This window comes from Lutra lutra, chromosome 2, assembly GCF_902655055.1.
Source record: "Lutra lutra chromosome 2, mLutLut1.2, whole genome shotgun sequence".
Classification (NCBI taxonomy): Eukaryota; Metazoa; Chordata; class Mammalia; order Carnivora; family Mustelidae; genus Lutra; species Lutra lutra.
Window position 1 is genome coordinate 162159274 of NC_062279.1, and position 15107 is coordinate 162174380.

Here is a 15107-nt window from a genome sequence, read left to right on the forward strand (position 1 = left end):
GTTAGAAGTGACTCGGTAAGTCCCACCTGCACTCAAGGGAAGGGGATTACCCACGGGCATAAATCCCAGGAGGTTGCCTACCACGCAATCCTAACCATTTTGGGTGGGCTGGAATCTCCTTTGTGGCAGAGAGAAGCAGCAAAAATAGTTGACAGTAGCCAGCCACCACCATTGCTGCAGGATTACATCAGGTCCTGAGAGGAATAGTTCCCGGTGTCCTCCATACAGGAGGACAACCGCTGGGAAATTAAGGCAATGTGAATTCAACCACTTTTGTCAAATTTGTACTGCCTGTATCTGAGTCAGCAAGAAATGTACCAGGTCTGCCTTTATTCCAGAAGTTTTTAGTCCCCTGTCTCAAGTACAGTTGTCCGTATTTGCACCATAGGATCTTGATAACCTCATCGTTTGTTCAGTGAACAAATCTCCCTGAACTCCTTAGCAAACTTTTCCCAAAATGATGTTAATTGTTTGCCCTTAATCACAGCCTCCTTCATTTGCATGTGACTCTTCTCCTGACAATATCATTCACATGAGGAGGCAGCACCAGGAATGCTCCTCGCTGAACTCCAACTGTGTTCTTGGCTCATCATATCCATAAATACAAAGGAATGTAAACATTCGACAGGCTCCCCTGCTCCTCTTCTCGGCTCTCCCACAATGTCTTGCTGTTTGGTGTAAGTTTCTCTAAATTCACGTACTTAACACACTGTACATCTGTAATCTAAACTTCATGCATTTTCCTTGTCTAACGAAGCATTTGTCCTCTAATAGTTCCTCAAACTCAGCTTGTTTGACATTTTCTTCTCTGGAACAGATATCCTTCAAAAACATAGATTTCCAACTTAAGTTAAAAGGTAAATATCACAAAGTCCAATAAAAGTCACCAAAAAGCAATAAAATAGTATCAGGCTAAGCCAGATGATAAGCAAAAAATTTTCTTTATATCTTGAATTTCTACCACACTCCTTACCTACTTCCCGGTTCCACTTCATCAAAAGTGGTGGACTTTCCTACACCTCCACAATTAGAATTAAATTGTAAACTGCCAAACCTTTTTTGGGGGTGGAGTCTGTCTGTGATCTAAAGGAGCTCTCCACACAAAGACTCTGAAAAGTGATTTAAATATAACCTGGATAAAATTCCATTCTTCTGCTCCACATTCCACCTAAACCACCATGTTCTAGCAGTCAGATTACAGAGCTGTCAACTTCTTGGTTGTGGTCTTCCATATTTATTAAACTGATATTTAGCTGGTATTTAAGTTGAAATCAACTTAATGATATAAACTGGTATTTAAGTTTAAATCAAATCAGTGATTTCAAAAAGCTTGAAGTCTCCTGATAAAAAAATGCACTTCTGTTCTCAAGTAAACAAACAAAGAGAGTATCTATGATAGATAGTCAAGGTGATATGATAAGCTTTGGAGGATACAAAGATGAACCATTTTTATTTACTTTTAATTTACATTTAGCTTTGGTCCTCCTGTTTCCTGAACAGGTAAGCACCATGAAAATAATGTAAAATGGTGTTCCATGAATACCTGTGGAAGACCAAATGAGAGATTCGAGATTAGAAATTCAGAGAATGCAGAAGTGAGAGCTCTTTCTATGTGCAAAAGTACATAGTAAAGACTAATAATTTTCTCAAAAGGGGAATCCTGGTCTATGAACTTTTGTCATTTCTGGTGACGTCTAAGGGGGATGTTCTGTTCTTCCCCACAACAGAGCCTGGGAATTGAGCTGGCCAATGAATAAGACTAGAGGAAATAGACGAGTCCACCTTCCAACCAGCCAACCCCCGGAAGAAATAATCCCTGATTCTCAACCCACGTATGAAATGACTCACTTACGGCATCTTCCTGGAGAACAGATAAAAAAATCAATTCTGTCAGATGAGGCTGTCCTTTCACATTGCTCCCAGTGTGTTATTTAAAACAATTAACAATTAGATGTCACACATGTCAACACCATATGTGAACAAGTATATAAACTTGTATCAAAGAGCCTTTAGCCTCTAGAGTATACTTTAATATATGAAGGATATTACTGTTCAATTAGGATAACTACTATTCTAACGGGGGGGGGGGGACAGAATACTGCAAATGCTCTAAAGTAATTTTTCTATGATTAGAAAATTCAAACAACCCAGGAAATATCGGTGCCTTGTCTTAAAAGACCATAATGAAATATCTAATAAAAAGAAACTGACTTATAATTCCAACCATTTCTTCTCTTACTCACAGACCTTGTAAGATCAATAATAAAATGCAAGTTTTTACAACCTCATTATAGTTAAATTACAATTACTAACAATTGCCTCTTTCTTTGTTAAAATAATGTTTCATCCAATAACTACTGCAATTATCAAATCAATTCAGCCAGGGCTCCTCTGTTTCCATGTTGCTAGATGCTCACCACACCAGGCTCAACTGTTCATGTTCTCAGTCTCAATAGAACTTCTCTTCACTGAATGACAATGAAAGGATGCTCTTCCTTTCACTCCTCTCCCAGGGACAAAGAAATACAGAAATTGTCATTCTGGTGTTTTAGCATGAGACATGATTTTGGGGGGGTAGTTTAAAAATGAAGTTGGTCTTGTTGTTTTCATGGAAACCAGGGACTCAGTCAATAGTTCCAAGCTGTTGGGCACTTGGGTGGCTCAGTGGGTTGGGCCTCTGCTTTTGACTCAGGTCATGATCTCAGGGTCCTGGAATCGAGTCCCGCATGGTGCTCTCTGCTCAGTGGGGAGTTTACCCCCCCCCCCCACCTCTCTGCCTGCTTCTCTGCCTACTTGTGATTTCTGTCAAATAAATAAATAAAATCTTTAAAAAAAAATAGTTCCAAATTGTTGAAACTCCTCTGGAGTAGAGGCCATTGATGACATTAAGAGCCTCTCCAGAAAGAGCTCACATTTATAAAATGTCTATTGTATACTAAGTACTCTACATGAGCTGTCTTATTTAATCTAGTGTTGAAAACACCTAACAACTGTGTATTATTTACTACCATGTGTCTTGCATTGCTCTTTGGAGATTAGTGGCATGAAGAAATGAGAACATACCACGCAAAGGCCATTTATTTTATTTTTAAAACAATATTTTTGGGGTGTGTGACTTTTACGTCCGTTTTATGTACAGTGTAGGTTCCAACTTGGATTTAAGTTATGTGCAACTTGCTGTGCCTTGTCAAGTAATCCATCGGATGTCTGTTTGCATGAAGAAGTGAAGAACATTATTAGAGAGATCTCACGCTAAGGTAAGTTGAGCACAGTGATCCTAACCTATTGACAAATATCCTATAGAAAGGGTAAGTAGAATGTGGTGTTTACCATGAGTATCCTTGAATCTGCTTATAAGTACTCACTTCTATGTTCTAAGGGATATAAAAGCAATACAAAACAAAAGAAAATATTAAGGGTTATTTCTCTAAAAAACTGTATATTTCCATGGGCCATAAGCAGTAGGCTTTAGAGCCACCTCTCCTTGGCCCAGATGAGAGGGTCCTCTACCCAACATCTGTTCTTCTCTTTTCTTCTTTCCTAGTGCAATCCCAACTTTGTTCAGTTGTCCACTCTTCTTCTTTGAAGAGGACACTCACTCTGGGGAAACTGCCCTCACCCCCAGTTTGATGATGGGCTTAACTGATATAGATGTAAACTCTTCTCCCTTGCCATTGATTGACTCAAATGTGAGCAAAGAGTGAAATCCAGTTTTGCTAAGGTCTTGTGGGAAACTTCTCTCACATTCCTTTAAAAGAATCGGCAGAAGCAACCTCCTCTAGCTGGTCATTGTCATGGTGGGCATATTCTTAAACTGCTTCTGTTGTTTCGTTAATAAATTCAGAGGTAGCTGAAACACTGAGTAGAACAAAGCCAGAAGAATAACAAGAAAACAGAGTTGAAGCCCCTGGAATTCAACAACCTGAAAAGTGTTTTGGCAGAAACTATCCCTTCTGAACTTATTCTCCTCATTTTCCATGCGAGAGAGCCCCTGTTATAGCTGGGCATGTGACCATTCAGAATAAAGACATCTTCCCTTTGCAGTTTGGTATGTCTGCATGACTAACCTCTGGCTGACAGAACGTGATCAGAAATGTCATGTGGCAGCTTCTAGGAACCCTTCTTACAAGACAGCTGGTTCATGGACATCCTTACCCTTTTCTCCTTCCTATTCTGGGAGCATGGATATGATGATTGAAGCTCTAGCCAACATCTTGGTCTACGGTGACAGTGTTTACCCCTTTCAGAAATGACAGAGTAGTAAGTGGGAAGGAACCTGGAAGAAGATGAAAGTTTCTCCAGATTTTGTTGAGCACAGTTATGATAGAGGCCCTGGGCTTCCTGTTTCTGGCCTTATATGTGTATTAGAGAAACAAAGCTCATTTAAGCTGATGTTAGTTTGGGTCTCTGTTTCTCACTCTAACTTAATGCTTACTGGTACATATGCCTTCTTATCTTTGGACTTCTACTGAACAGTCTAGCAGACAATAAGTTCCACTTGCTTGACCCAGGTTGGGTTGAATTTTCTATTAATCTGCAACCAAAAATATCCTAAGTAATACAAGGAGTGAGCCAGTCTCAATCCCCACTTGGCTACAATCCACTTCATAGCTTTGACACCTTGAGGCATGCAGTGTATTGAAGACTGCACCAGGATAAATATGGCATTAGGGAGGCAGTGCTCCTCAGGGGCCATTACTGCCCAATGGTAGCCAGAAGTGATGATGATGTGTATTAGAGGTGGGAAGTGGAAGAGAAAGATGAACTCCACATGGCAGTCAACATAGTGTATTTTTCTGGGAGTTAATGTAAGACACTACTGAGACTCTCAGAAATATTTAAGGAATATTCCATTGACTAGTGGGAATAAAAAATAAATAATAAATAAAAAGTGGAATATGCCTTCTCACCCTTAAATTGAGCCCTTTTGACCAATAGGGATAGAAAAGAGAGACTAGAAAAAGTTGAACTCCATATAGATGAGGAAATAAGCTCAGAAAAGTCAAATAACTTGCCCAAATTCATGTTAGTACCCCCACAATTTGAATCAACACCAATTCCTTATGAAAGGATATTTTTGTCATGTTTTTTTTCCTAATACGAGTTACTTCCTTCCTCTAAACAAATGCATCCTTGCTTTTGCCAAGGATTTTTTTTAAGAAAAACAAAACCGTATTTACAATAACACCCACTGACCCAAGATAAGTGCAAATGACCTAATCGGGAATGTTGGTGCCCAGAGGTTCCCTTCTAAATATAAGTTCTCTGATTCTATGATCCAGTGCTTGATTTTCATTATAAATTTTAAACTATATTTCTGAGACTCAATCCATATAATTTTAATAATGCATATATTTCTCTATCATCTTAAATAAGAATAAATAGGACTTAATTTGGTACTGAAATAACCCAAATAATTTTCACTGATGGGTTGTTCAGTTGTTAAAAATTATCTTTCTAATTTCAACCAGTTGACCTCAACTTTGGAACATGTGTAAATTAGTATCCTGACAGAGGGAAGAGACATTTTTCCAAGGATTGGCCAGTAAATGTGTGATTTTTTTTCTTCAACAGCCTTGAGGCTGTTGGCTTACCAGTTGCAAGGGTTGAATCTCAAGAGATTCAGAAGCTCAATTTGAATAAACAAGCAAAAGTTTGGATACTTATCAAAACTGTGGCAAAACTAGGCCAAAAATGGTCCCGGTTTTCTAGTGAGGTTTCCAGTATTTCCTGTTTCTAGTAGGACTGGACTATCTTGGGAAGAGTGTACTAATGACTGGAACCAGCTGGACATAACTGGAGAACACTCAAAGACTGAAAAAAACAAGAGAAAAGATAGTGCATGTGATTCCAGCCTGCAAGAGAGATGGAGAAAATTAAAACATGGTGCAGAAAATATGTATCAACTACTTGATTTGTTGCTTATTGTATTTCCCTAGAGAAAAAAAAAATCTGAAAGATTTTATCCTTTCTGCTATCAGTACTGCCTCAGCAAAAAGATCTACCTCATGGGCCTCAAGCCAACAAACCTATACAATGGCTTAGTACGGAGGAGGGTAACAGCTATTAACTGCTTTTGGCCATTCCTAAATTACTGTGCATCAACAAGTTGGAAGAGACTACAATGCAATTATGATAAATAATAGTTGATAATGAGTTTTTCTTTCCTGAGCCCAACAGGACTATCCCTAGTCTTTCCAGAGTGGTGGGCAATAAGTCTATTTGGAAAAAGATTCTGAAGAGTCACTGAAGAGCGAAGTTAACCATCTGTGATAAACCCAATTGATCAAAGTGCAACATCCCGTCCAAACTTCTTCCAATGCCTTCCTGTGCAGAAGAGGTTAGTAAGCTAAACAGTATTTCCCAGGCTTCCTTCAAGCTAGAGTTCTAGGCATCATTTTGATTACATTACTGAAATCACCAGTGTGAGATTCAAGGTAGACACCAAGATGAATGCTACTCTTCTGCTTCTGCCATTTCTGCAGGCAAACAGCACCGTGGCATAATCAGCATGGTCCCAGCAACCGGTCATTACCTTTGTGTGGGTCTAGTGGCAGGACCAAAGTCATCCATTGTCTAAGTAGGGATTCTACAGCTGGCAAGTTATGAGGGGTTCACTGATTATGGCATATTCTTGATAATGTTGGTGTCCTGACTATTGTGTTGGATTTTTGATCATGGTGGTGCGTGGTACTGGAGCCAGCAGTTGCAGAAGCAGCTTCTTGATTATGGAAGTTTTCATAGCTAATTTGGCATTCTGGTTCTGTGGCATGGCTTGAGTGTTGTTCCTGTAAACTCAGCCTTCCCAATAGTTATCTAAGCCACTGAATACTCATTAATAAATGCTTTTCTGTTTTAAATTGAGTAGAGTGTGTTTTGTTTTCTGCAACCAAATGCTAGCTCATGCATCTCCTCCCCAAGGTGGGTCTACAGAAATCCCAAGTTCTTCCCAGTTTTTGCACGTGGACCTGAGATAAAATGAATGAGTGAAGGTGGAATAGAAAACAGGAGGGATATTCTCAGGAGCTGACTGATGTGGGGAGATTTTCACCCAGGATACCATTCCTTAATTGAGAAATTGAGAAAGGGAGAGAGACTGAAAAGCCAGGGAATGGAGCCAAGTTTAGAACAGGAGAGAAATTAAATTCTGTTTTAAATGGGAGTGGCTAAGATGAAGATAGAGACTGAGGATGAGTTGGAAGATCTGTAGCAAAAGAAGATGACAGTGTGGAGCAAGAAGAAAGGTGCAACTCTGGGTACTCCCAAGTTCTTCAGGTTGCCTTGAATTTAGTTAGAAATTGGCTCAAATACCCATTATATACACCCTATAAATATAGCATTCCTCCCAGCATGCCAAAGTGCCTTGGAAAGGGGAGGTGACTCATATTTTCTTTAACCGTCTGAGCTTCCTACTTCTACAGTTTCTCCACCTTTGTTTCCTGCTTCATCCTCCACAAGAGGATTTCCTCAAGGTGTTGTCCTCAAGCCAACCCTTTAAACACTTCACTTTCCAAAGTGCCACCAATTTAAGATTGTGTGTAGCAGACTTCACTCAAAGGTTAAGATATTACATCACTGCTTATTACAAAAAACCACAAAGTTGAATATGAGTTCCTTTCTTTAAAGTCAATTTGGCCTTCAAAGAATTCTCTTTGTTTCTTTCCTTCACTTGATGCCTGACTCATCCTGCCATGTAGTCAAGACCTTCCTGATCTTTCCAACAAAGTCTTACATATTTCTCTGTTGGGCAGTTTTAATATTTATTGCCTTTCTCATTCAGCCTTGCCTGTCCAGATGGTCCTTTCTCCAACAAAATGGCTCATTGAAACACTTTGTCTCCTAAGAGATGTTTTACCACTAGCTCATAAATCAAGGTAGAAGGTGGATTTGCAGACATCGTAGAGGGTTTATATGAACCAGAATCCCAGGGAGAGATGAGGGATGGCTTCCTGGCTCACCTGGAAGGGATGATTCTCCTTGAACCCTTCCCACTGAAATGGGGGTAGAACAGCAGGGATAGGAAATGGCACAAGGAACTTAAGAAGGAAGACTATTTCCACTCTCATTCCTGAAAGGTTAGGAATCTGGTGGGCTGGTCTTTTCTCTTTTTGACTCAACCTTGGTACATCCCACGGTGGTAGAATATGGTAGTTAGGAGTCTCCCTGCCAGAATAGATAACCCCATTCCACTACTCACCAGTTACATGACTTTCAGGCAAGTTTGTCTGACACTCTGCATTTGTCAAGTGAGAACAACAATAGCACTTATCTTGTAGACCTGATGGGAGAATGTAATGAGAAATGTATGAAGTGCATAGAACACTGAAATATCTATAGTGCTCAGTAAAAGCCATCTGTTATTATGTAACAGAAATGTCATCCTTAAAAAATAAAAAAAAAAAAACAAAAACAAAAACAGACTGGGATGGACACATCAAAGACACAGCACAAATCAGTTGGGCAGCAAAGTAAGATTAAGGGATGGAGCCCCCACTGGGCTGTTGAAATACACTGTAGATGTAGCTTAGTCTGCCCGAGACTCAGTTTCTTCATCCATAAACTAGGGGTGATTATACCTATTTCATTGGGCTCTTCTAAGGATAAAAGACAATAATGTTTATAAAGAGAATAGCACAGTGGTACTATTAAGTTACTCTTTGTTCAGGAATTTGTACTGATCTCTCTTATTCTTGATTTTCCACAGCCAGGCTTTGGGCATAAAAACAGCAACCATGGGGTGCCTGGGTGGCTCAGTCATTAAGCATCTGCTTTCGGCTCAGATCATGATCCTAGTGTCCTGGGATGGAGCCCCATATCAGGCTCCCTGCTCACCAGGGAGTCTGCTTCTCCCTCTCTAGCTCCCCTGTGCTTGTGTTCCGTCTCTCGCTATCTTTCTCTGTCATAAATAAATAAAATCTTTAAAAAACAAACAACAACAACAAAAAAATCCAGCAACAACAACAAGTTGTAAATGTCTTCCTTGCCTTCTTTTTTCTGCATTGTCTACTGTATTTTCAGTTGATTTTATGAACAGAACAAAACTAAAGCAACAATAGATATATCCTCATAATAATAATGCCTATAACTAACTAATTGAGTAAACCAGCCTCACCAGAGGGCAGACAGAATTCATTTTATTCTTTCTTTCCTTGCGCATTCAATGTGCTCTTTGGTCTTCTTCCTTACTCTGGGGTAAAATCTCAGGTGAGGTCCCAAATTCTCTCCATTGTTCTTAGGTACTAAAAGGTCCTCAGGTCCTTTCAACTATAAATAGACACCAATCCAATGTAATAACAAAATAATCAAAACTACAAGCTCTCACAACTTGAATGGGCCTTGTGGGCAGTATGCTAAGTGAACCAAACCAGAGAAAGAAAAACACTGTGATATCACTTCACTGTGGAATTTTAAAAAGCAAAATTCAGAGATACAGGGAGTATAGAGTAGTAGTTACCAGAGGTCACAGGGGGAAGGAAATGGGGAGATGTTATTCTAAGGGTACTAACTTCTCATTATAAGATTGATAAGATTGGGGTCACCTGGGTGGCTCAGTTGGTTAAGCATCTGCCTACAGCTCAGGACACGGTCCCAGGGTCCTGGGATCGAATTCTACACTAGAATCCCTGCTCCTCGGGCAGGCTGCTTCTCCATCTTCCCCTGTCTGCCATTCCCCCTGCTTGTGCTCTCACTATCTCTCTCTGTCAAATAAATAAAATCTTTAAAAAATATTAATAAGTTTGGGGATCTAATGTGCAGTATGTTAATAATACTATTATCTATCATACACTTGGATATTTCTAAGACTAGATCTTAAATATATTTTTTAATTTTTAATTTTTTATTAACATATAATGTGTTATTAGTCCCCGGGGTACAGGTCCGTGAATTGCCAGGTCTTCACACTTCACAGCACTCACCATAGCACATTAGATCTTAAATATTCTTACCACAAAAAAGAAATGATAGCTATGTGACAGGATGGAAGTGGTAGCTAATCCTATGGTAGTAATAATTATGTAATTTATAAATATTATGTATCTATTATATCTCAATAAAACTAGCTGGGGGAGGAGGACTACAAGTTTTCACCTAGTTGACAATTTACCCATCCTTCAACACAGTTTACAGTAGGTAAGAGGATGTGGTTGATTCCTCTCTCCTCCTTACACTTCCTCCTCTCCCACTTCCTAGTTGCAGGACAATCAGTGTCCAGCATAGGGGGATGGTAGGAAGAAAAGTTGTAAGAAAGGGCTTGCTTACTTGAGTGGAGCAGTTGAAAAAGGGCGTTGGTGCTCTGTGGCATGGTAGATGTCCACAACTAGCTCATGGTCTCCTGGAGCTCTGCAGCTGACTCTTTGGAAAACTTCCTTCTAGGCACCTCCAAATCTGACTTTTTTTGTTCTAGGCATTGCCTGTCCTCCAGCTGGCTGCCTAGAAGTCTCCCCTTGGCCCTGATTTCCAACAGCCAACCCTTCTTTTAAGGTAACTGGACAACTGTCATTTTCATACCCTCTTGCATATTTACAGTTCCCCAGAGTCTAAACTCCAGCTTCCCATGGAAGAATCCACAATGCAACTTTTTTCCAGTTCCCTTAGTGCTAGGGCATGGACATGTGACCAAGATTCTGCTGATCAGAGGTACCACATGAGGCTTTTCTTAGGTCCATAATCAAAGGAGCGAGACTGATACAAAGCGAAGGTCAAGCAAAGCTTTATTTCGCACCAAGCATCAAGAATCAAACCGACTGGTCGGGGCCGCCTCTTACAGAAAGGGCGACCCCTCCCTGCCTTACAGACTAACTTTTATAGAGCAAAGGCCATGTGGTTGGGCCTGGCCACACACAGGTGGCCAATGAGATTGTAAAACACAGAGAAAAGCTGCACAGTCATGCTAGGTCACACACGAGTGGCCAATTGAATTACAACTTACCCTAGTAGATATTTGAACTAGCCTATCACCTTGGTCAGAATTGGCGCCCAAAAGGCAGAACCCACACTCCTTGGTAGCTAGGGAGACAGTATGCGTGCCCCACTGATTAGATGTCTCCACCTGGCCTGACCTGCCCTTGTATTTGGGCTTTGTTACCTGGGACTGTTTTCCCTGACTTGCTTTTAAGTAAGTTCCCGGGGGGGGGGGGGGGGGGGGGCAGGGTCAGTTTCAGTTTTACTGCATAAACAACAAAATCACTGTTTAACTGGATGGAATCGCTCTGGCTAAATAGGCCCTTACAGCTTTCATGCCAGAGTTAGTCATGTGAGGAAATGGCAGGTGGACATGGCTTCCATGGCATTGATATCAGTGACTGCAAGTACAGCTCAGTCCTGGAGTCAATAGACAGCCAGCAGCAGCTTTCTCCCCAGGGTGAGGTTCTGAGACTGGTTTCCCAGAGACCAGACATAAAACCTATTCCAAAGATTCTGTAAGTCACTAATGCCCTACACCAAATCTCTTCCTGTGGTTCTGACTGGAGGGTTCTGTAATCTATAGCTAAGAACTCTCACCAAAGTAAGATCCTCTAAAGGCCATTGGTCCAGCTATCTTTGAGGATGACACCAGACCAACTTCCTTTCAGGGGCCACATGCCATGAGTTCACAATTATTAATAATACAGCTTACTCAGATACCACTGACCATCTTCACTCTGCTGTCAGAGAAAAGGTGATCAACCCAGCCCCAGACCTGTAGACTCGTTTTGACAGTCACACACCAGCCCTTGTGCCTGTAAGCTCCAGGAGACTTTTACCCATCTCTGCAACTAGCTCTCCAAAAGCCCTCCTCACTTGGCATAAGGTGAAGGGAATGCACCCCCCCATCTCTATGTAATAGGCACAGAAATGCTCATAACCCCCATGATGTACCCCATGGATTTCTTTCCACCACTCCCATTTCTCTGTCTCCTCATTTCTTTCTTTTCCCCTTCTATTGCCCAGGCATGGCTCTTGGGCTAAAGCTGACAGAAAAAGCCTATAATTTCTCCGCATATTTCACACAGATGGTCTAGCCCCTTATCGGTCATAAGCGGCTACACTGGGCAGCCACTATACTGTTCTCAGCTTTTGAAGCTTCTGAAAAACCTCTAAGATAGAGAGAGTTCCTTTTTAACATCCTGCTAAAAAAAAAATAATAATAATAAACAGGCACCAAGATTGAATTTTTAAAAATAAAACCATATCAAAATTAACATTTAGTTCGAGATTCCAAATTTTCATCAAGTTTTCATTCAGTAATAGAAACCAAGCCAACATTTCCTGTTTGGGCTATCAGCACGGAAAACACACATCTATTCATGTTGACAGGCTCTAACAGACTGACTCATGCGGAGGCATCAACAGGCTGCACGGAACTGACAGGTTGTCAAACCCATAAATGGGGTGGGATGGTGTCAGAAGATCGGTCCCTTACTGCTGCCTGCAGCTTGTGTTCATTATATGGAATGCTAGGCATGCTGTGAAGAGCTGCAAACAGAAAACCTTACCTGTTCTTAATCTGCATATAAGCTAAATTTCTCAAGAAGCACAGTCCTGAGGGGAATCGGTTCACATACAAATTCTGTATTTTTTCAGCCTGCTATTGCAGGATCTTTAGCTCTCCCTTATCTCCAAAATTCCCTCAACAATTTCTGGGAGGCCCTTGAAGATATCTGGTATGTCCTCATGAGACTGTCTTCTCAGATATCCTGGGAGTATGTCATTTTTTCTTTCTATAGCCTTCCTATGAATTCCTAGAAAGAACTACAGCAGAAGCTTCTCATGCCCACAATGGTACACCACACAGATGGCAAAGGTATGACCAAACCACACAGAGTTCCACATAAAGCTTCTGTATGCCTGACCTTCTGCTGCTGCCAATACCACCACCCCCATGCCACTGCCATAATGTCACAAGCTACCAAAGCTACCCCAAAAGAGCTCAGAGTGACATCAGAGTACACTACCTTCTCTGTCACTAAGGACACCCTCTGTCCCTCCCGGGGTGGTACTCTGCAATACAGGTTCCATGTTGATGTGACTTGGACTTCCAGGTCTCACATAGGTCCTAGATAAACTGCTCTTTAATAGGCTTGCAGGTGTCCCCATATCTAAACCAGAGGGAAAGCTGAAAGGTCCTAGGAGGCAGGCTTCAAGATTCTGAATCCAACACATCTGCTGTGGACCACCTGTGGGACCTGCGTGCACTTCTCTGAGGCACCAGATGTACCAGGAGAATGCACTACAAAGGTTTCTTTGTATAAGCCCAGGCCAAGGTACACCCTATGGTGAAAATACCTTCAACTCTAAGAACACTGACTTCCCACAGATTGAAAGCCACAGTCATTTTTCTAGAGGAAAAGTCATGTATTTTCAGAGGAAAACCCAAATACTCGAAATTTTACTATTGAATTTGCAATACCCACTAAATGTCTATTGAGGCAGGAAAGTTGATTTCTTAAAATGAGGACTGCCAACATTGCTCCACCTAACAAGGTAGTCTTCCAGAATGGGGAGAAGTATCAATGACATTCTGCCTTCAGAACTTCTGCCCCACGTGACAAGCTCATTCCCCATCCTCTCAAACATCTTCCATGATCACAACGTAGTGTGTGCAGAGCCCTTAGCCTAACTATCCTGCTCTGGATTTTCTGGCCCCAGAGATCTTACTTTACCTCCCCTTGACCCCCAAATTCTGACAATTTTCCCCAATATTATCTGAACTCTCATTTTACCTAGCAAGACCAAGCCTCTCTATATTACATATTAGATAATATGTAACATCAAATGATACAGCCTATGTTGGCCAAGTTGGGATAAGATGATTCAATTCAACATCACACACTCGTACTGACCTGTTAGGTGACAAGTATTAAGTAATGGAGATGAGTCCAACTGACTTCACAGAGCTTCCTATCTAACCCAAAAGTGCACAGACTCAGCAGAGAAAGTTGGACTCCTCCATTTAATTAACTTTGTAACTTTTAGACAAAAGAACTTCCCCAGAACATATATTCATTCTTCAAAAGGAGACAAGAAGAGTAGCTAATGTTTAGTGTTACTATGAAGACGTAACAAGCAACAGTGCACATAAAACACTCAGAAAAATGCCTGGCATTATTAGCATCTATAATAATTAGTAAGGAAGATAGACATGGACATAACTGTCTATAGTAGAACAAAATAAATTGTTTAGCAGTGTAACAAAAGCACACACAATAACTATACACAATTCCATACCCCTATTTGAACCAAAGCTGTGTCCTCAGCTAAGATTTAAATATACATTCATCCATGTGTATTTATCAACTGCCTACAATGTACCAGACATGAGGCTGGACGTGGAGGATGCAGTGATAAGAGCAAATCATAGGGACTCAGCCTTGTCCTTAAAACACTATTTAGTCGGTTGTTATGTTGAATAAATTAAAGACACAAGTCTATCTACCAGATATGTCATGGTGCCAAAGAGTCCATCCTTCAGTATTAATAACCACCCGGTGGGGCTTAGGTTATGAGTCAATCTGTAGTTTGGCCAGCTGCAGCCAGGTTGGTGGAATCATGTGTTACAAACGTGACTGCTACCTCCTCCCCAGGGCTGTAGGCAGGGCTCTCCTCTAAACGAATGGGTAGGCTGGGGCCACATGCTGACATTGTTCAATACCAGCAAGCAGGTGCAAAAGATCAGTCAGGTTTGTAGGGCAATGTGGTTTCTAGAACAGAGTGGTTATTCATGCCAGTCCAGATACAAGAGAAGAGATGGAGTACTTGATTGGTCCACTTTTGTAATACTGAGTCTCCTGACATCTTTATGTCCTATGACTTCCACTGCTGCTTAGGTTGATTCATGCATTTTGCCTTAAGGGAAGGTCTAAGATTGATCATAATCTCGTTCATTTCCCCAGATTTCCTTTTAAACTCCCAACTCCCCCTCCAAAAAAGTACTCCTAATTTAATTTCTGTCCATAGCCCTAGGACACTCCCCATTAACCACTCTTGAAAACTTAACATACTTTCCACAGCTTTTTTTCTTGCCCCTTCATTGAGTCAGTTGCCAATGACTTTGGAAGGCGATCTAGAGGACTCCAGAAAGCATGACTTTTGGAGTCCTCCGGACCTGAGAATAAATTCCAGTTCTA